This window comes from Accipiter gentilis, chromosome 28, assembly GCF_929443795.1.
Source record: "Accipiter gentilis chromosome 28, bAccGen1.1, whole genome shotgun sequence".
Lineage (NCBI taxonomy): Eukaryota > Metazoa > Chordata > Aves > Accipitriformes > Accipitridae > Astur > Astur gentilis.
Window position 1 is genome coordinate 8768983 of NC_064907.1, and position 21897 is coordinate 8790879.

At 37.5% G+C, this 21897-nt stretch overlaps 1 protein-coding gene across 1 annotated transcript in view; it reads right to left on the reverse strand.

Moving 5' to 3' along the window:
* CHRM3 (cholinergic receptor muscarinic 3) overlaps window positions 1-17720 on the reverse strand; it is a 235510-nt gene extending 217790 nt beyond the window's left edge. Inside the window, exon 1 of the mRNA XM_049830903.1 lies at window positions 17668-17720. The gene's annotated coding sequence lies outside the window, so the exon portion shown is untranslated. The remainder of the gene's footprint in view (window positions 1-17667) is intronic.
* Window positions 17721-21897: the final 4177 nt, after the last annotated feature.

Below are 21897 nucleotides of genomic sequence, written 5' to 3' on the forward strand. Positions count from 1 at the left end.
TTTAAAAGCAAACTACCAAGGGTGGAAAAAAGAAAATTATGAAGCACAATTCATTATGTTTTTCGGTTTACCTGCCTTAAAAATTATGATAAGCCAGATTTAAGATTTCAAGCAATTTTATAATCCAAATCATGTAACTACCCTATGTAGAAAAGAGGCCAGGATAAACTCCATTGGTATGGATCTGAAATGGAACTTCTGGTTTAATTTCCTCTGAGAAGCAGCCAGTTCATGCTTGTCAAAACCAGGTAATGAAGCAACACGCAGTAAGTAGGCAGTGAGTAGGGACCAATAGGGGATTTGCATTAAAACCACACCACTGATCAGAAACAAACACTAATGCATATGCAGCCAGTGATGGATAAAAGGACTGAAATATTGAAGCAGAACAAAATGATTTTTTCATTAAAAGACCAACGCTAAAGCCATGCAAGCAGCAATAGATGTTCTTTTGTTCTTTAAAGTAACTGATTTACATAGAATCAAATTAGCTTTTTTATTTATTTTCTTTTAGTTACATTAGAAGAGGAGCTAGATGCCTCACAGTGTTTGCTGCCTTCTAACTATAAAACACGTCTCTGCACAGAGGAGGAATAACTGAAAATACTATGCCACAAATCCTGTTGCGTGACTGTTTGTGAAACAGGCAAAGGCATGGGACCAAAAGCAGATCTCTTAATGACAGAAATAATATCAAAAATATCATCAGCAATTCAATTTTTATTTTATTCAGACCAAAATTCATAGAAATTCAAATATATAACCTGGATAAGGGCAGGTTTTAGCTTTTTACCTGTGACTGGATTTTATCAATGTAGAATTATATAAACAAAGAATCTGCCTACTATCAATGAAGCACAGCACCTAAAAATTACTATTTGTCAATTCACCTAAGCAGCCAGATTTCCAAGATAGCTGGGCTCTTTAAAGCTGCCTTGATTCTCAGCAAAATCACTAGTTACTAAACAAGTTTTAAAATATAACCAATTCTTTTAGCCAACTTATTTTGCAAACCCAAAATATTGTTCCTTGAGGGGCGAAAAGAAAACAAACAAACAAAGCAGCAGAGCTGACAGAGTGAGGCTCAAGCTAGTCAGTCCCAAGGCTACTGACTTTGAACACTCCCACAGGGAAATAGTATCAAGCATCAAAGTCACATGTAGATGAGTTTGCCCCATCCTTTGAACTTGTTTTTTCTTAACTTTTTTAGTCTTATTATGTCTTTTCAGCTTTGTCAACCTGCTAGAACTGCTGTTCCATGAAATTGATAACATAACAACCAGTGCTCAACTTGGCACCTTATTAATCAGCGCAAAGCCCTCTTCTGTAAATCTCCACAACACTTATGCTTGTGATTCAATCATCTTTCTGTTTCCTTTCTGACAATTAAAAAAGGATCGTCTTCTTTTGGTATACAGGTTTGCTAGAAGCTTTACAGTTTAAATTTCATGGAGAATGGGTTTAACTGAATACATGGGGGTAGGTTCTTGGAAAATACATTATTCCTAATTATCCTGGCGCATGAACAATTGCTGTCCTTCTACCATTCAGGACACGTTAAGATTTATGAACCATCTTTGTCTGAACTGCAATTTGGAAGAAAGGACTCAATTATCAAGCCCTTCAAAGTAGTTATATTAATTCAAGCAGAGTAAAGGCTAACCACTAAAACAGTATTACTACAGTAGTTTACTACAGCAAGGAGATGGAAAATATGCCATGTGTTAACAAAGTCTAATACTTAACATTCTTTTAAAAATAAATGTTATTTTAAACACAGAAGAGCCTTTTAAAAGTAGTTATGTGGGAATAAGTAGTGCTACTTTAGGCAAATTGATAGAAATACTACAAGTGATATTTTTTTCCTGTTTTTCTTTTCCTCTCATTAAAATAATTTTACCACAATCTGATGATCCTTAGGACTTGAATTCTCTCAGGTGAGCACATAACAGAGATCCTGCTAACCACCTTACCACAGTAACTGAAGAACCTTCCACAGGAGAACTTTTCTCTTTCAGTTTTCTGATAAATGTTAATTGCCATCTATTAAAACAAACAAAAAAAAAAAAACAAAAAAAACCCCAAAACTTTTGACATTGAATACCTTTAGAGATCTCCTAAACTCATTAATTTCACAATTAAGTCAGATCAGTAACACCCTAAGGCTAGATGAAATAAGCATCACAAATTTTAAGTCAAGTCAAATAAACAAAAAAAAACCCAAAACCAAAAACAACAACAAAAAAGATGTTCCATAGCACAAGTACCCAAAGGAGGCACTCCCACACTGGTCCAGCCCTTGCTGTATTGATCAAGGGAAGCTCTATGTGATAAAGGCAGCACTAAAGCTAAGTTTAACTTCACCAGAACCGACCTTGAGAAGGTGAAGCTTGCTAAAGTACATCCACTGGGCAATGCCAAGCCTGATTTTAAACATCACTTTTTCCTGATTGAGTATTTCATCAGCTTTGGACCTTTTAATAATATATATCTGCAACTTCAGTAAATGAATTATTTCAAGAATTTTCCCAAACCCAGTTTCCACAGCCCTTCCCACCCACATTCCCCTTACACTTAACATGAACTTAAGTAGCTGCTTTAATGAGTTAGGGTACAAAATATTTTTAACTTATGTATAGATGCTATCCATCATCACTGGTTCTGTTTATACTCAGCCAGCTACCTTAATTAAGTGGTAAGTCATTACGAAAACAGAAAGTTAAAGAGATTCAGCAGAAATACATACAGAAGTGTCATGCAGAACAGCAGTAAAGTAGAAGGGTGATATAAGGGATGCTGATTGGCAAGAGGTTTTGGCATGAAAACATTTTCTGCTGCTAATGGTATAATTCAAATTATCTGGCTGCATCAAAGAGAGGCAGAAGCTAGTGTCTAAAATGATGAAGCTACTGAAACCATAATAAAGATTTGCATTTATGAGCAGAACCATTAGATAATGCTAAGTGCCATAAATTAGTGTGCCCTTAATACAGCATTTGGAAAGACAGACTTATGATCTACCACCCTCTTTATGGCCTGGCTTAAGCTGTTAGGGTCTTCATCATATACCTTCCCAGAGGATGAACGTTATTGGGCCCCTGCACACATAGCATGACAGTTATCAACATTTCTCCAAGACAATCTTGAGGATGAAGGATTCTTTGGTATGAGCATGGCGGTATATCAATCCTCTCTACAACTTTTAGGAAAATAATTACCTTGCTTTAAGTCTCCGTTTTATTTCTAGTTGCTGTCAAGCTAGATATTCGGCTCTCGCTCACTCCTCAGTACATTGAAAAGCCACCTAAAATATCTCTTCCTAACATCTTCAGTTTACCTAACTTATGTTTTGCTTCACATTCAGAGGGTGTCCTTTGCCCAATGCTGTAATATGAACAAATTTCCCCTGTTCCTCCAGAGAGGCTGTCTCTGAACAACTTTGGACCATGACAGAGAAGGAAATTCTGAGAAAAAGCATTCTCTGACCCTGCAATTTGACAGCACATGAAGATTATCAGGGCACACAATTACCCTAACTGGCATGTTGACAAGTGATTATTAGGCAGCCTACATCATCTCAACCACACACCAGTTATAAGGGATATGCTGGTAATTGCCATGTGTAGAATGCCACTTTATGGCATCATGGGGGTGTCATCTAGTACATAAATATTTGCACGTGGCTTAGTTAAGTACAGAACTTTTTCAGTACCTAAACAGCAGATTATCAGGTAGGTAAGTCCTGGATGTATTTTCCTGAGCTGCACCATGACATCAAATCCTGCCAGCTAGAACTGTCTAGCAACTTTTCTACGTGTTAAGGGCTAAAATGAAATGTAAATTTTGTGAAATGAAAGATCAGTTTCTCATCTGAAGTTATGGCTAGAAGGCAAATCTGATTAAACCTAAATCATGAATAAGAAATTTGAAAGAATTAACTTTGCATCTGTACAGAAATATTTACGGTTATAGCAAGTTACTGAAACATTAAAACAAATCTAGAATTTAAAAGAGAAAAAAAACCTTCAACTTTTTAGTCGACTTTTCTAAGGAAGTTGGCCCAAAGCCACACAAAATATAAGTTAACACTTTCACAGTGTTGTGGATCTTCTTGAGGAGAATAGTTTTAGTCCTTGGTCTCTCAGCTCAGGTTCTAGACCATAAATCCAGGATTAACACAATGTAAATATATTAAAAATTCCGTACAATGTAAAAAAAATGTTGTAGCGTTATCCAGTCAAATATATACTTACACATTTCCTAGAAGATGTAATATGAAGAACTACATATTTGAATTTGTCTTGTTAATCTCTTTTATCGGATGAAGAAATCTCATTTGACTGACAGCCCCTCAACTGTTTCTCATACGGGTCAAAAAGATACATTTTAAACAGGACTTGAAGTAGATCACAAGAAACACAAAACTAGGAAAGGTATGATTACGAAGGGGTTTTTGCTTGTTTGTTTTACTTTCAGGCATGCAATACTGTTGCATCTTTCAAAAAACCACTGATGTATATGGCCATATTCTTAATGATATAAGAAGAGAACATAATTTTGAATGTTCAATTATTTCTCACAGAATGGTAACCGGAAAATATCCTGAACTGTACAGAAATCCAAAGGTCCAAACTACCGAAATTGAGTTGAATCAAAAGTGCCAGGTCACTAATGTGAAGGCGGCAGTTTAGTTAATTTTAGTGCAGCACTCCAATTAGCACTGCTGAGAAGCAGCATTTAACCTGAGCAGAAGACACATCTGACAAGGCTACACTGGTTACTCAAGGTTAACTCAATTATTTTCACATGGCAGAACATCGTGCATATAGATGTACCAGGAGTGTTGCAGAAAAGTCATCTCTCGTGGAGGAGGACCACAGCAATAGTGTTTTTACTACCTGCCTTAGAAAGTCAGGTGTCACTTCCTGTAACTATATTCTAAACAGGTATTGTAAATTCTTTTTTTTCTTTAGTTTTCACATTTAATAGACAATCAAGGCAAAAGATATCCCACATAAACAGATCAACAGAAAAATTACCATTTGCTGGCATTTTCCAGAAGCAAGGGACCCATTTGTAATGAACACTGATCTGTTCCGATATACAGTAAGTCTAAGAATGAAATTCAGCCAGCTGTAAGCCATAACTCCTCCTGGAGACCTTGCTGTGGCTTGGGGAATCTTAGGACTAAATTGATATTTTGCCACTGCTTTAGGATGGTACTTACCATTGATCCCAGAGGAACAGGCAAATGGTGCTTTCAGGAGTACGGGCTCAATGCCAAATACTAATCTTTATTTAACAGTATTCACTTCTCTCTTCTGTTTCATGTGTGAGTTGCTTTGCATATACAAAATTAGACTTTGAGTCACTTGAGTTATTTACTGTGAAGAACTCAGGTCCGTGGAATCAGAACCATGAGTCGATTTCTGGTCAGTTTTATGGTATTTCTGAGGAACCAGGCGCAAGGAGCTAGAAATGGTGATTTCTTTTTCTCTTTGTCATTATTGACTGTTCAATAATAAAACTATGCCTTTTTTTTTCCCCCTTTTTTTATTTTTTCCCCAAACTTTCCTTTTGTCTATCTGAAGAAAGCCACAGCTCCTGCCACTGCCGGGTTCTCATCAGACTCCTCCCTTCAAAGTGGCAAAGTTCTTTCAACCCAGGTATTTAAAATGAAATGTTTAGGCTCAATCAATTTCCAATGATTGATTCCATATCCAAGAGATATTTGCTGTTTGCCTGTTTTCAGAAAATTTCTAACCAGCTTTAAAGTGCACGTCTATACTGTGGGTTTCTCAGAAATTGTACTCTAGCATGTTCTCAGGTGTTAAATAATAAAATTGCCAAATTAAATAATACATCAAAGACAGGAAGAAATATTAGGATGAAAGGCAAAGAAGAAATGTGTTTTAAAGTCATATTTGGAAAGAAAATTCACTAGGAAATTAAATTCATGAGACGTTATATACAAATGAAGTAGAATGAATGGAGACATTCCCCATTTTAACTTGCAGAAGTATATGCCACTGTGAACAGAAATACAAGGAAGCACAAAAAGAAAGTAGAGGAAAAAAGTTTCTTAACTCGAAACAAACCAAAAGAACCCTACTACACAGAAGCAGAAGTACTATTTTCAGGATTACTATTTGCACATTTGCGCTCCACAGGAGAGGGCTGGCAACTACATTTTGCACATACTGGAACAGAAAGTTTTGAACTCTTGCACGAAGCTGCCGAGGAAGGAAACGCAGCCAGGCCACCCGCTCCTTCCCACTTCCCCAGCTCCCCGCAGGATACAAGGCACTGATTTCAGGCCATCTCCCTGAGGGACTGCCAGTTTACAGGCACCAACTGGGTAGTAGGACGCTGCTTCTCCAGATGGGGATGGGACAGAGCTCACTCAGCTCCTTGTTCAGCACATGGCACCACTTCTCACAAATTTTCTTTCAAATAGCCCACAGTTTCACAATTCACAGGGGTGTGCTAGCAAACTGCAATGAGGAAAGCCTTTTCTTCCTGAAGAAAAGCGGCAACATACTGAAACAAAAAAACAGAGAGAATCTTAACTAAGAATTTGAAGCAAAAGTACAAAACTGAGTTTGGAAACCATCTTGCCCATGGATTTTTATCTTCTTTCTTTTTTCCCCTTGGCATTTAATTTAAAAAATGAAGGTAAATGTAACTTGTACAAGAAAGTCACAGAAACCTAAGCAGAGTTGAATATCATCTGAATAAATTACATAACTTAGTCAAGTTTGGAGATAAATATAGTTGAGTCAGGAAAAACTCTTTCAAAAATGTATCTGGAAGATAAAACCTTTGGAAATTATGAAGTTGTTGCATAGTACAACTGAAAATTACATCACACATTTTACAGAGTGTATCACACGTTAGTCCACATCTTTCCTCGCACATATGCCTGTCTTGCAAATGAAATTCAGCTAGATTTATGTGCTAAGAAGACACTGACTGTAATCATAGAAGGGAAACAAAAGGTAAACCAAGCTCTTTTAGTATTGTGCCATCCCCTTCTACAGCACTCAAACACAGAGCTGTAAGGAAAAAAAAGACAGCTTTCAATCATAACTACTCAGAGTCTTTCTAGTCAGAAATACCATTTGTTGGCACAGATACTTGGCAAGAGTGTTTCCATTTTGACAAGACTTTCTCCCAGGTAACTCTCTCAGATGCTGTATAACCTCCAGTCCTTTTGGTGGCCAGAAGAAGAGACTGAAATACCTGCTAAAAGTCTAACAATGGGTACACAAGCCAAAAAGTACTAGCCTCAGCATCGCTGCCTAAAGCACTCTAGAAAAGCAGAGCCAGGCGTGAGTGTGGGTACCGCTGACACCAGATTTCTTGTGCATTCCTAGTTCACTGAAAAGAGTTAGCCTAGATCACCCAGATTTCCTCAAGAAGAAAGGAAGAATTTAGGGGGGGGAAGAAACAAAACACAACAGAAACCAACAACTATTCAAAGTGGAAAGTTTTTTGTTGTTGTTGCTGTTTGGGGTTTTTTTTAGACACAATGCTGTCGAAAACAGTTAAAAGGGATAAGCATACAGATGGTCCTAGGGTAAAATGAGATAGCCATAATCCCTCTTCCTGCAAAAGGAAACCTCACACTTTAGAGAAGAAAAAAACATGGAAAGCAAAGAGGATGTTTACAATAGCTGCTACGATTCTAAATAAGAGCTGCAGTACCTTTTAATACTTAGTGTTTATTGTTGTGGATGGAAATAAAACACAAAGAACTGTCATTTTTATACAAGTCACACTTTTTCAGTTTCTTATCTCAAATATCAAAAAAAAGCCCTAACCAACGATCTGTGGCTAAAATTTGTATCTTTTATGGGAAAATGCAACAACACCTAAATAAGCACCATATATAGCTTCCTGTTCCATTTGTATTTTCAGAGAACAAGAAAGACTGATCAACTCGCTTTGGAAGAACAATTAAGAATTAACATTTTCTGAAATAAGTCCCTTCATAAAGAGAACGCAAATAATGTTATTACAGACAGAGCAGGTAAAACATAACTTCAAGGCCAGTCTCTTCATATGCGAAGTGCACAGAATAAGAAACTGCAAATGATTAATGTGTCTACATTCAGCCTTAAGCTCACAGACAGTTTCTACTAATACCATAATACTTCTGACCTAACTTCATTTTCACATATGCCTGTATAGCATTGTAACAGCCACAAATGGTTAGATGCTTTATCATATTTGCACCCAGTTTCACAAAGTATGTACACTTACAGAATAGCACAGATTCACGTATTTAAATCCATGCTGGATTATCACACACATCTCTTACTGTTGATAATTTTTAATAATGATGCAGTCAGTCCTGGTATTATACATAAGTATTGTATGCATTCTGGCATCATCTGTACATTAAAAATGCATTCTGGAGTAAGTAAAAGAAAACAATTTAACCAGGATAGCAAAAAAAATTTGGTTTTCTCTTTTTCTGGGGAAAAGAAAAAGTAACCATTCTCATTTTTGGCTGTGGTATCTCTTTCAGAATAAAAAATTGTGTCCGCCCCAGCTGTCTGAAGGAATGTATCCACATGCTGCAGTCCAAATTTATATTATTGTAGTCTAAATAGTATGCTTCCTTTTTTTTTCTTCTTCCCTTCTTTTCCAGTTTCTGACAATCATTTGCCTTTAATCACTTGGGCCATTTTTTCTTAGGCATTATTTACTGCAGTGATGTTGCCACTGCAATTCTGAAACTGCAGGTTTGAACCGAGAATGTGTAATAATTTATTTTAAAGGTAATAATAGTTTAGGGCACCTGCCCAACTAGGGATAATTTTTCCCAACTTTGAATGCAAGATGAATTCATCTATGTGGTTTACAGCAAACCCCTGCCATAAGTAATGATGGACTCATAGGTGCTCCAAAACACGCAATTATTTAGCCACTCTGCAGTGACAGCTATCCTGCCTCAGAGTGCAAGGGAGCTGCAGCGTTTCACATATGAGCTTGTTTATTTCCAAAATATAGCCCCACAAACTGAGCAGCATTTCTTATAATTGACAAATCCAGTTAACGTCTTTCAAATGCACAAACTATGGAATGCAGTCCTGCCTTTGAGCACCTTTAAAGCTGACTCAATGTATAACCCCTGGGATCTGAAAAGCACTGGCCTTCTCTAGAGAGATCACCTGCAGCCACGCACGTGGGATAGGGAACAGGCACCTTGTCAGCCCTACCTATACTAGGGGCTGTCAGGAACCCCCAGCAGCCAAAAAACCTGAACTAGGGTCTGGCTGAACCTAAGCCAGGCTAGAATTAAAACCAAGAAGCCCCCTGAATGGGAAAAAATAATTCTGATAGAAGCCAAAAAGAAAAGTGGCAAACTCAGGCAGATAAGAAGCAAGGATTGAAGGGCTGGGGGCAGTGAAAGAAGAAAGAAAAAAAAAAAAAGGGGGTGGGGGTGGGGCACGCAGTGTGGTCAAGCGATGGAAGGAACTGGAGAGGGGCTGCCTGCCAAACCCCTGCACACCTCTGCTGTAACATGTGTGCTGACACCAGGGAAAAGGGATGAGGAATCGGCTCTCTGTGAGCATCCAGGCTCCTCTCCCCAACATGGGAGACAAGAGACACCTGCCCAAATGTCCCTGGAACAGCTCCTCCCACTTGCATACCCCAAAAACCCCTCCCTTTTTGGTTTGGTTCTCCCCCCCCCCCCCCCCCCACTTTGCAAAGAGTGCAATAATAGGAACAGTATGACCTGCAGAAATTAAGAGGACTGCCAACTGTAATCAGCCTTTAAAAACACCTAAATTTCCTACAGCCTTGCAGTCACTGCACCGTCCTAGGGAGGAAATACCTTTCAGGCAGAGGAAGGAACTGAGCCCAAGTTACAGAATTATTTTATAAAACGACGACAATTACTTAATCTGCAGCCGTTTTCTTAACACATCCTTCCTCTTCTGTTGCTTTTTTTGTAACCAAAAAGACAGTTATTCACATTAGCTTTATAAAAGCTTTTCTAAAACATCAATGGCTTCCTTAAAGAGACAAGAGCTTGGTTGTAGATGGGGGAGAGGAAGAGTCAAACCCATGGCACATCCTAGGCCTTCCTTCTTTGCGTAATGTTAGAATAATCCCTGTGCATTTAAAATACAGTCCACAGCTGTGATTTGTTTTCTGATCAGCTCTATCATAAAATATACCCCATACTTCCACGAATGACCATAAAACCCCTTTCATTATAAATAAAGGAACTTAGAGGTTACCCTTTACTTGTTCTTAGGCACAGTAAGTTAAAATAATAATCATAGCTGCCAACTTGACTACTAATAGGAATATTTTTCTTTCTGATTAAAAGCAGAATCAGCAAGGAAATAAACTGCTGAAATTCTTGTTAATGAAAGGTTAAGGTTACCAGCAATGGCATAGGACCTTAAATACCTCATTTAGTGATAAGAGAAAAATATATCCAGAAAATAAAGTTTATGACCAGAAAGCCATTTACAACTAATCTTCTTGAGTAATACTTTAATAATGACCATAACATTCATAACCACCTACAGTCATCCATTTAGATCGTTCTTTTGACGGCACCGGACCTTTGTAAGAGAAATGTAATTGTCACCAAGTAGATTTCACTGTGGAGAAAGTCACAGAGAATTTAATTCTATTTAGTCATATAAATATACCTGCTTGGAGTAACAAAAGGATAATTTGGGATGTAATGGTAATAAAAATCTTTAGTGGCTTGTATCACAGAAGAAAATAAAACAGTCTTTTACCTTTCAGCTACTGAAACTTCTGAATTGCATGGGCAGTCTTTGGAATTTACCGGGGGGGGCGGTATTTCCAAATCTGATCCCTTTCCCCCAAAAAATCCCAAATCTACACTTCAAACAGAAGAGAGAGAACAGCATGAAAAGTCAAGGATTCTAGCCCGTATGAGCGAGAGGGGTAAATCAGGTGGGCTGAAAAAAGGCAGGGCACAGAAGCTAAAGAGAACATACCTGCAAGAATGAAGACACCCCCTGATTAGATGCTGCCACCTGAGATAAAGCACGGAAGGTTTTAAAATTGTGTCCTCTTCATGGGTGTCACTTCCTTCCTGTGTATTTTAACTGAGAAGACAACTGGTGCAATTTACGCTGCCACAGCGTTTATAGCACTTCCTCCTCTAGTAATCAGCTCAACAGCATACATGAGAGTGTGAATCAGCTTCTCTTCCAGGAAGGACCTGGAAGATGCCATCTACCCTACTGGCTCTTTATCTTCTCTCTTCGGAAACGTCTCTGTTATATGAGCATTATCAAGACTCTGCTGCCTCCATCATTAACAACTGCAGCAGGCTTCAACAATTTCTGATATCTATAATTATACTTTGCATCATTAGAAAACAACGTTGTAAGTACAGCGTAACAGTGAGAAAGCATCAGGATTAGTCACCAACAAATAAAAGGTTGATCTGTTTTGCTTTGTGAGTTCAGATAACACAAGCCACGCTTAACTGGTTCATTACCTAGGAGTGCAAAATAAAGCTGTAAAACTAAATGAATTGCCAATGCAGCCTAATCATTTTGTATCTACCCAAGATGATGGCATTCAAACAAGACTACTGCATTGCAAAGCGGAATTAGTAATTAATGTTAAGTATATTTCATAAGAAAGTATCTATATTTTATACTTGTAAGTCTCAAACATGAGCAAATCTGAAACAATGCAATCATTAACAGGCCATGTAATGACCAAAATGAGTTATCAAGTTTAACGTTACATTTTAAGGATCCAGTCCAAAAAGATGGATACATAGTTGAAACCAAGGAAAGGTTGATAAAAATGCCATTTTTCATGGTACTGGGGATTTTTACAATGGCATTAAAATGGGATGATTTCCTCCTGTATTTCTCTTCATAAAGAGTTTAGCTTAATGTTTCCTTTTTACTTTAAATGATCTCAAGAAATATATTAAGACAAATTTAATGTGGTAAGACAAACAATAGTGATGTGCTGAGCAAGCTTTTACGTACTTCAGCCTTGACCTGCAGTATCCCTGACACTCAAACCAACTGAAGCAGAAAAGGACAATTATTCTGCATTATGCTTTATTATGGGACAGAAATTCAAGAAAAGACTAGACTAAGACTCCCAAAATTATTTTAATTCTGCCTCATAATGGACTTGAATGGAGATTTTAAAGACAGAAGATTCAGTACATGAATATACTCTTTCAGCAAAACTCCCAAATGGCAACACAAAGGACAATGACAAGGTTATTAGAATTGCAAATACAAATAAGAATTGTATAGTTTATACATAAGCAAGAATATCTTAGAACATTTTGTGAATTAATGACAGGCACTCAGAAAGGGAAGAGAGTTTTGTAAAAGAGATTTAATGTAACTTATTGATTGATCACAGTGCCTTTAAACAAATCTAGCAAAAAGAAGAATCTAGGAGAAATCTATACTAAAATAATAGGGAAAGCATGAGGGAAGGGCATGAATTAGAGATATAGGAAAGAATTATATTCAGATCTGAAGAAGGAATATGAAGAAATGCATGGAAAGATACACTGACACTCAAAGACATCAGAAACCCTGAAAAGATACAAAAAGGAGACAAAAGGACAGCACATAGGATTGAACATTTTAAGCTCAAGAAACACTCAGAGGTGCTTTATAGAAATAGCAAATAAAAGATTAGATTGAACAGCAGGCCTATTTCTTAGAATATATTTTTAAAAAGGTATGTGACTATCTCGTTATATGGATAACCCCCTGGCTTTTCTTACCAGAAATCTCATACAAGAATCAACGTACGAAATAGAGTTGCACGAAAAATAGATCTTTCCATTCTTCCACAAAATTTAGATATGAACTTTAGTTAAGGAAGAAAGAGATAACGATACGCTGGTGTATTTATGAGTTAATGAAATACACTGGAAAAACTGTCCATGGTAACTTGTTCCTGAAAAATCTGTGAAATGCTATATAAAGAATACATGAAAATGATAAAATAATAGTTATCATCTAGTTGCCTTCACACAGATATTTCTATCTTTGGGAATGTGATCTATTTGATGTCTGATTTTAAGAGTAAAACTAATTCTACTAAAAAGGACCAAATTTAATCAAATATTTTATTTATAATTGAAAAAAAAATCTTTCCAGTGATGGGCTACTTCTCCAGGAAGCACATACAGGTAACTGTACATACAATACATACATACTGAGAAACCTTTGACCGACAACACATGATCCAGCATTCTTCACAATATGGAAGAAAAGTAAAACTACTTTCTTATAAAATATTAGTACTTCAACAAGCAGTAATAGACAAATGGCAAAAGTCACCAATACGTAGCTCAAAGTCAGGCAATATTTATTTAATATTTATTAGCTAGTATGATAATACATAAGAAGATTTCTAAGCAGCAGCTACAAATTTGTACTTTTCATCAGCAAATTCAAACTATTACCTGTCAAAAACTTTACAAGATCCATCCAATAAGTACTCTACCACTTGGACTGGCACTTGGAATTCAGCAACACTTCCAGAAGACTGAAAGCTATGGTACAAGTATTCAGCAAGGTTAATAAGTAAGCCAAAAACTACAGGTATTATGAATTTGCCAGAAAGCAACAGAAACAGTGATAAATTAATCACAAGCGGTAACAGAAGTGAATACAATTAATGTTTACTCAATATGAGTTTTTGGAACATTACTTCTGTGAAACTTATAAGATTATAGACTTAGTTAAGTATATTACCACTGTAACCTTGTTTTTATTAAGACCTGGTAGAACACGGTATCTTGATTAAGAATCTAATACAATATAAAAAGCATCAAACTTTCACTGAATTGCTTACAAACTTGAAATCAGAAAATACCGTGCAATTAACCCTAGTAGGTATTCAGAAGTTTCCATTTCTTTGCTCTTTCTTTTCCAGCTTGCTCTGTCAATTTAAGACATAACAAGCCAGGTTTTTACCACTTGCTTAACAACTGAGGGAAAAAATAAGGTGTTGTAAAATGGTAGTTCTTGATGAGGTAGTTCTTGATTTCAAAAGTATCTATCTCTTGAAATAGGTTTTAAGCACCTATAAATTTTTGCCATGGTCTCTGTACCTTATATCCATGTTACAGCTGAGTCTTACTAGGATCTGTGATCTCCCAATAATGTTGTGAAAATAAACTCATTAAAGACTAGAAGTGGACCGCTGGCTACTGCACCACTTCAGACTAATCAACTTTTGTTCTCACTTTAAAAAAAGTGAATGTTTCCTTTTCTAAATACAAACACTGTGGCTATGCAATGTTGGCCAACTTACTATGGCAGCCTTAATGGAACTTAACGTCCATTCCAAAGTCAGGCAATTACTTTCCTCTTATGAGCTTCTAACCAGCCTTTCTGATACAGAAAACTGTAAATATCAAGAATAATTTTAAATGATTGGTTGGATTCTGAATGTTAACATTGTATAGGCTACATGTAACACCAAGTGAATGAAAACATGTAGTTTATTCCAGGATACACTTAGGCCTCCTCAAAACACTAACAAGCTAATATAAAAGCTTCTAAAAATTTCTGGAAAAGTATGAAAGGAAACAAAATTTGCATATAGTTGTAAATAATGCCATTTGGAGGACATTCTGCTGTAATTACAACATAGACATCTCTTAGGTCAAAGAAATATGAACACTAAAAATCTTCTACTCTCCAAGCTTAAAAAGAGTTTCTTCAATATTTTATACAACACTTAACTCAGCCTGATGTCATTTTCCAGCAATGCCAGGCACCCTAGCATGCACAACATAGAGAAGTCATGTTAAATACCTAGCTCGCTTACTGTAATTTAACCTCACTATGCAAGATGCACCTACAAAGAGCTGCCTCAGAATTAGTTGTCTTTATCTCAAAGGAAATTTAAAAATTACTTTGCAACTTCCCAAAGCTGTACTGCTGAGATACAGCTATTGTTCATTTGGTGGGTTTATTACTTATGCCTTCTTTAAAAGAGCTGTTAACACAGTAAGAATCCCATTATCTTCCATAGACTGGAAGAAAAAAATATCAAATAATTGTCAGAAAAAAAAAAAAAGTATGGGCTGATCACAACTGACAAAGTGCAGAGCTCTGAAAGTAAGACATCTGGTTCCTGAGACTGACCCACTCATTCAGATTAAAAATAAAGAGAAGATTATGAAAAATCTGGTCCCTGATTCAATAAAGTATCCAAATATGTCTAGCTTTACATATTCAAGTTATCCTACCAAAGCTACTGGAATTACTCACTTAAAAAATTACCTGTATGCTCATAGACGATGCCAAAGGAGAGACTGAAAGTGACTTCAGGAAGAGAAATTAAGTCAAAGTATTTCAGGGGGTCAGGCTGCACCTTGCATTTAGGAAGAGCTCCATGAACCCCCTGTCCAGAAAAGAAGTGGATTTTAAAAGTTTGCTGCTGCCTGGCTTCCCTGTTTTCAGATAAGCAATGAACCCCATCACTGCCAAGATCACTTCCAGTATCACCTAACAAACAGTCCAGCAGCCTTGCTGAGGGATAAACAGCAGCACAGGTTTGAAAAGGAACAGCTGGAGAGCGGACTTGTTAAGCAACTCCAAGAATCCTTCCCTTGGGAGGACCAACAAGTTGCAGACACTAATTTTCTGTATTTTTCAGGATACGTCAAAACCAAGATTTACTAACAATGGATACTTCTTGCACAGCTTTTTCTCCTTAGGGACAGTAAAACATACATGTGAACAACTTGAAGAATTAATGTATTACCAATTGCTAAGGGAAGATTAAAATCACTGAAGAAACACGTTAAAAGCAACTTACCAGGAAAACAGATGTTTATAAAAGAAATTAGCCAGAATGCCACTGCAAAATGATTCAAGGTTGCAGAATAAACAGTAACTGTTCCTGGTTCTGATGTGGTAACATTTCTATACATTGACAAAAATATTGTACAACAGCAATAAGGCAGTTTAGAAAGATTTAAATAACCTGAATTCTTTGATTGAAATAATAAATATTCCTTGTTATTCCAGATACAAATTGTTTCATTCCCATTTGTTAAACTAACTGAAAATGAAGTTCAAAAGTAGCTGTTGTTGAAAATTAACTAAAATATCAAGCTACATTCTCTTATGGAAAATACAGTTCAAGGAAGTTCAAATGAATCTCAGGAACCCATCATCAAATATTTTGTTGAACTATAATAAATTTCTGTGGACATATTCAAAGAAGAAACTATCTTGAATTAGGTTCGGCTGAAACTAACTTTCATTTTTGCATCTACACTTTCCAGGAAAGTTAAAACTTATCAATCAAAAAAAGTGAAGAAACAGAACGTTTAGCCATAAATTATTTCAGTGGAAATAATTAAACAGCTCTCAAAAGCACGGAGACAGGCAAATCAACAACAAAAGGAAAAAAATACTTCTCAAGGAAAACATGGAATTGTCTTAAACTATTTTCAACCACTGAAATGAAATTAGCTGAAATTGACTCAAACTGATGTCAAACAGGGCCATCACTTTCAATTCCCTTAATCTACAAAGAGAAACTTCAGTAATTCAAACGTTGCTATTTTACTGATTTTGTTCTATCTATTATAATTTGCAACTAACAGATAATACAGGCATAGAGAAGCTCTCCTCTTTGCTTATGCTGCTTGTTCAGCCGTTGCCCACTATTTTTTATTACTACAAAGTAAAATTATGATACATATTGAGGCAATATGAATTAGCTAACTTATCTAACACATTCCAGCTCTTGAATGCTCCCTTTTTTAATTGTTTGTTTTATACAGGTATTAAAGAAGATTGACAAAAAAAATCTTTGCTGGCAATCAAAATTGCTTACTCTGATACTGAAAAGCTTAGAGTCCCTCAGTACCCAGCTGCTGGATAGGCTAAGCAGTAGTCCAAAATTAATAGGTGAAAAAAGTAATTTTCTTATGTTCAGCACCTATGCTCCCTTTCTTCCCCACGTATGTATGCACATCTGCCTGTTTCTAAACTTCTTGTAATAAAACATATAATGCATAATTTTTCCCCTTCTCAGTAAATCTTTAAAAAAAAAAATCAACTTTTCATTAGTTTTATCAATAATGAACTTAAGAAAAAAAATCACCACTAAGGACTGAAATAAAAGCACCAAGTATAAATAAGCAGCAACTATGCTGTCCCAGACTGCTTGTTGATAGCTATTAAAATGACACAATTGATTTCCTTCAGTTAAGATAAATGAAGAGATTCATTGAAAGGATGTAAAAAGAAAAGCCATAAGGGTATTCCTCCTTTGGAATGTAGTGTAAGTGAGGATTTGGCTTTTTCTTTTTACGATTAATATTAAATGTCATAAAAAACTTTAAAGTTACAGACCTTGCCACTCTGATATTCAGTATGTGCTACCTCATTTACTAGTAAATTGGCTAACAGATTGAGTCAATAAACTTACAATCACTGTCTACTATAATCAAATATTAACTAACCCCCTTCAAGGTATGTCTTCATGACTGATGTCTCAGTCTGCAAGTTATGATGTCAAGTTTACCCAGCTGTATTTCCTAATAATTGCAAAGGATTCAGTTTAATAAAATAGGAGGAGGAAGAGGACAAGATTTTAAAAGAAAGGAATTTGAAAGATGATGTTCAGGACTCACACCTTGCTCTGTTGTTGGTCTGAATCCCACATTTTATGAAGTTTGATGAAGTACAGAAATCTTCACTGGAAGAATGGAAAATACCATGGTGAAAGACAAAAATAATCTCTCAGTTACATGGGAAGGTGTCAAAACATATTCAGACCCACAGAAAACCCAAGGCTCCACAGCGTGACACTTAAATTTTGTACAGATGACCAAAATGACAACTCTCAGAAATACGGTTCTTGATCATACAGAGTTAATATATACACGGAGCTTGCAAACTGCATTCAGAAATACAACAATATTTCTTCACTTGATTCCCTACGGCATACAACGTCTAGCGTCTGCATTTCCATACGTGGGCCGCAGAGCCCTTTCCGCTGGCAGCAGCGCGGGCACCAGGCAGCCACTGCGGTGCTCGTACCAATTCAAGCGTCCAGGCTGAGCGGGGAAGGCAGTGATCTGGGGCAAGGAAGTGATGAAGGTGGAAAACAGCTCTGTAAAAATGCCTACTCTTAGCCTCCAGCCATGCTTTATTATAGCCTGCTACACAGTCCCGCGAGCCGTTCTGCATCCCAACTGAGGCGACCGCGCACAGGGACAAGCAGTAGGTGGTAAGTGCCAGGTAAGAGCCATCAAGGAACCGCCGAGAGGAATGACGTCCAAACCTTTAACATAGGCACAGCCCCAGCCTACCTGGTTTCGCACATAGAGACAAAACCCGCAGTGTTGGAGGGCTCAAGCCACTTCAACCAGAGAGAAGCACATGGAAATATCCTATGTGCTACCATTTTCCCAGGCAAAACCTATGATGATTAGAGACACTATCCAGCTCCAACTGAAAGTAAACAAAAGACCTTTCCACTGATACCAGTTGCGTTTAAGTCAGCCATGGGAGACCAGATCACGGAGACCTGAACATAACAAAGACCGTCCAAAGCAGAAGTGGGTTTCCAACATCACACTGGAACAGAGAGGCTCAGAATTTTAGCAAGATGCGCTTTACGTCTACATTTTTGAAGAGAATCTATTAAAAATCTTCTCTTTCCTTGAATATATTAATGAAAACTAATTTATATTTTTCTCTGTTGAAGCCTTGTTTATAATTGCAGCTTTAATGACACCAAATATCAGGGAGATAAGGGGAGAAAAAACAATAAAAAAAAGTTGCTACAGCTTTCCCTCTTCAAACTACATACCAAAATTCCCAGTGATTGTGCACTGGGAATGATGACCGCATGTGCTGCTCCTTACTGCTGCGCTATCCGGGACTCAAAAGCCATCAGGTTAACATTGAAATGAACCCAGTGCTTTCATACTTTTACTACCTTTTCTCACAAAGATTTTCTATTTTTTAATTTCCCCCCTCCCCCAAGAATTACTCTGTCTAGATAAGGAAAACAATGTATCAGGTCACCTGCTTATGGTTTTCAGACCCAAAGGACAGATTCTTCTGCCACCTAATCCCCTATCCCAAAAGCAAGCAGAAGTCAACACAACCTAAAATAAGCATTTGCCAAGGAAACTTCATTTCCAACAACTCTTCAACGTTTATCTAAGCTCCAAAAGTTACTTGTGCTTTATGTAATCATACTAATATCATTGACCTAATTGGTTTCTGTCACCTAGGAATTTAAGGGAAGACTTCATCTTCGTTTTAACTTTTTTCAGGGTTTTGGGTTTTTTTGATTTTTTTTTTTTTTTTTTTTTTTCGTATTTTGGGTTCTTTTTGTCGTTGCCTTTGGTTTTCTTATAGATTTCACATCTTAATCTGACAGAATAAGAAACCTAGGTACATGATGTTTATGTGGTCAATGAGTATAGGTGAGTAAAAGAAGATAGCAGAACTATACGTTTTTCTACAGAAAAACTGAGTCAGAAGAGGCCTCTGGGGATTGGCTAGTCCAACCCCCCTGCTCAAGCAAGGTCAGCTAAAGCAGGTAGTCCAGGACCATGTCCAGTAAGGTTTTTAGTATCTCTAAGCATGGAGGCTCCACAACTTATGCGGGCAACCTGTGCCAGTGCTTGGTCACCCTCACAGTAATAAGATGTTTCTTGATGTTCAGACAGGAACTCACCCCTGGGTTTTAGCTTGTGCCATTTCCCCTTGTCCTTTCAGGGGGCACCACTGAAAAGAATCTGGCTCCATCCTCTTCCTTCCCTCCCTTCAGGTATTTGTATACATTGATGAGATTGCCCTGAACCTTCTCTTCTCCAGGCTGAACAGTGCCAGCAGTCTCAGCCTCTCCTCACAGAGGAGATGTTCCAGTCCCCTAATCATCTTTGTGGGCCTGTGCTGGACTTGCTCCACTATGTCCACATCTCTCCTCTACTTGGGAGCCCAGAACTGAACCCAGCATTGCTGATGTGGTCTCACCAGTGCTGAGCAGAGGGGAAGGATCACCTCCCTCAACCTGCAGGCAACACTCCTCCTAATGCAGCTCAGGAGGCCACTTCCTCATATTCTTTCCATTTCATACTGGAACTGAACGTCTTTTGGCTCCTTGAGGCAACCCCAAGGGCACAAAAATTCCTCAGATAAAGCAAAAATAATAACGCTTTATCTCTATGATGAACCACGCAGGTCTTGGTGCTTGACCTACCAAAATATCTTTTGGCTAGTCACTCCCTCCTGCACTTCAATTAGGCATGGTCCAATTATACCCTGTGGAAAATTATGCGCCAGTGTGATAATTTCTAATGTTACAGGCCAAGTGGTACTGTCTCCCATGTATAAACTGTATGTAAAAGGAGGAAGGGAGGGGTAATGAGAAAATGCAACTCTCTAGCCTGGTGGCTAGATTAGTCACCTGGGAAATGAGACATCTGGTTCCAGTCCCTGCTCCTCGAATGTTTAATTTTGTATACAGAGCAGCACAACAGACCTTATTTCCAAGTTATTTCTAGCCTCGTTAACAGAGCACTTTCTTCAGAGAGGGAAGTTGCGTGTTCAAGTGTCCTTAGACAAAAAGGTGAGTTGAATCTGAGTCTACTCTGTCTAGCATAACCACCCTCATCACTGGGCTAATAGTTTAGCACATCATCAAAAGCAGTACCCAGCCACTTTGTTCCTTCCCTGTTTCACCACTTTTATAATATATATTATTTATATAACTATTAAAAAAATACCAAAACACCCAACCCTAATTGTTCTGCTTCAGATGAATGTCATATTTGACATAATTTTCCTGCTAGTAGTTTTGAAATTTGACTTCTTCCGAACTGGGTGGGTTTGGTTTATTATTAAAGACAGTGTCATTAAATAGCTTTGGTATTTACTTATTATGTTGAATTACCAGTGAAGTTAATGGAAAGGATGAACAGGAGAAGGGACCTGACCTTCCTGAACACTGCCCTGCCTCCCACTAGCCCATGTGTCTGAAGCACACCCTTCCCTGCAGCACCTCCCCATCCTGCCTGAAACCTTGGATTACAGCTAATTGATCCTGTTGTTGTAAGGTCAGACTTGCACCCAGATATCAAAGCCTATCTGCTAGCTGTTTACATAGGTCATGGCGATGAACAGGAGACCTTTCTTGCATGCAACCTGAAATTTCCTAGAATGTAAATGTAAAGAAAATAGACAATATAGAGAAAATAATAGGAGTATATGTTGTTGTATCAGATCAGAAATTTATGGCAAATGCTTCAGCCTAATATTACATGAAGTACGAGGTATAAAAATAATACACCAGAGCACTTGATATAATTAAAAAATAAAGGCACTATGAACAAACTAGGTATGTCAACAGAAACAATTTTGAGAAGACTGGTATATAGTGTACAGACAGCATCATCCTTCAGAATTATATGATTACATATTTTATGTAGAAAAAATACTGCCAGTCAAATCTGATCCTTTGAGCTTCAAAAACCAGTGCAGTAAAACCCCACTTTCCTCTAGCCGATAAGAAATTAGTATTTGGGGAAAGTCTTTTCCCAAGAAACATTCAATCACAGCTTAAAATTTTAAAAGTGGCCCAAGAGATTCTGGCAGCCAAACCCCATTAAAATTTACAGGCATTTGCTGCTCAACTCTGAAGCATCCCATCTGTAACTGCAGGGAGGACAGCAGCCTCATGCCCTCGGGGGCAGTGAGAAGCGGGATGCCGGCAGTGCAGCCACCCACAGTTCCTCCTAGTACTTTGTGGATGATCGCACCCACACGCAGCACCTTCCTGAAAACTGTTTCACATGATCAGTTGAGGAGAAATGGGAAAGGTGACTTTTTAAGAACAATAAAAAGT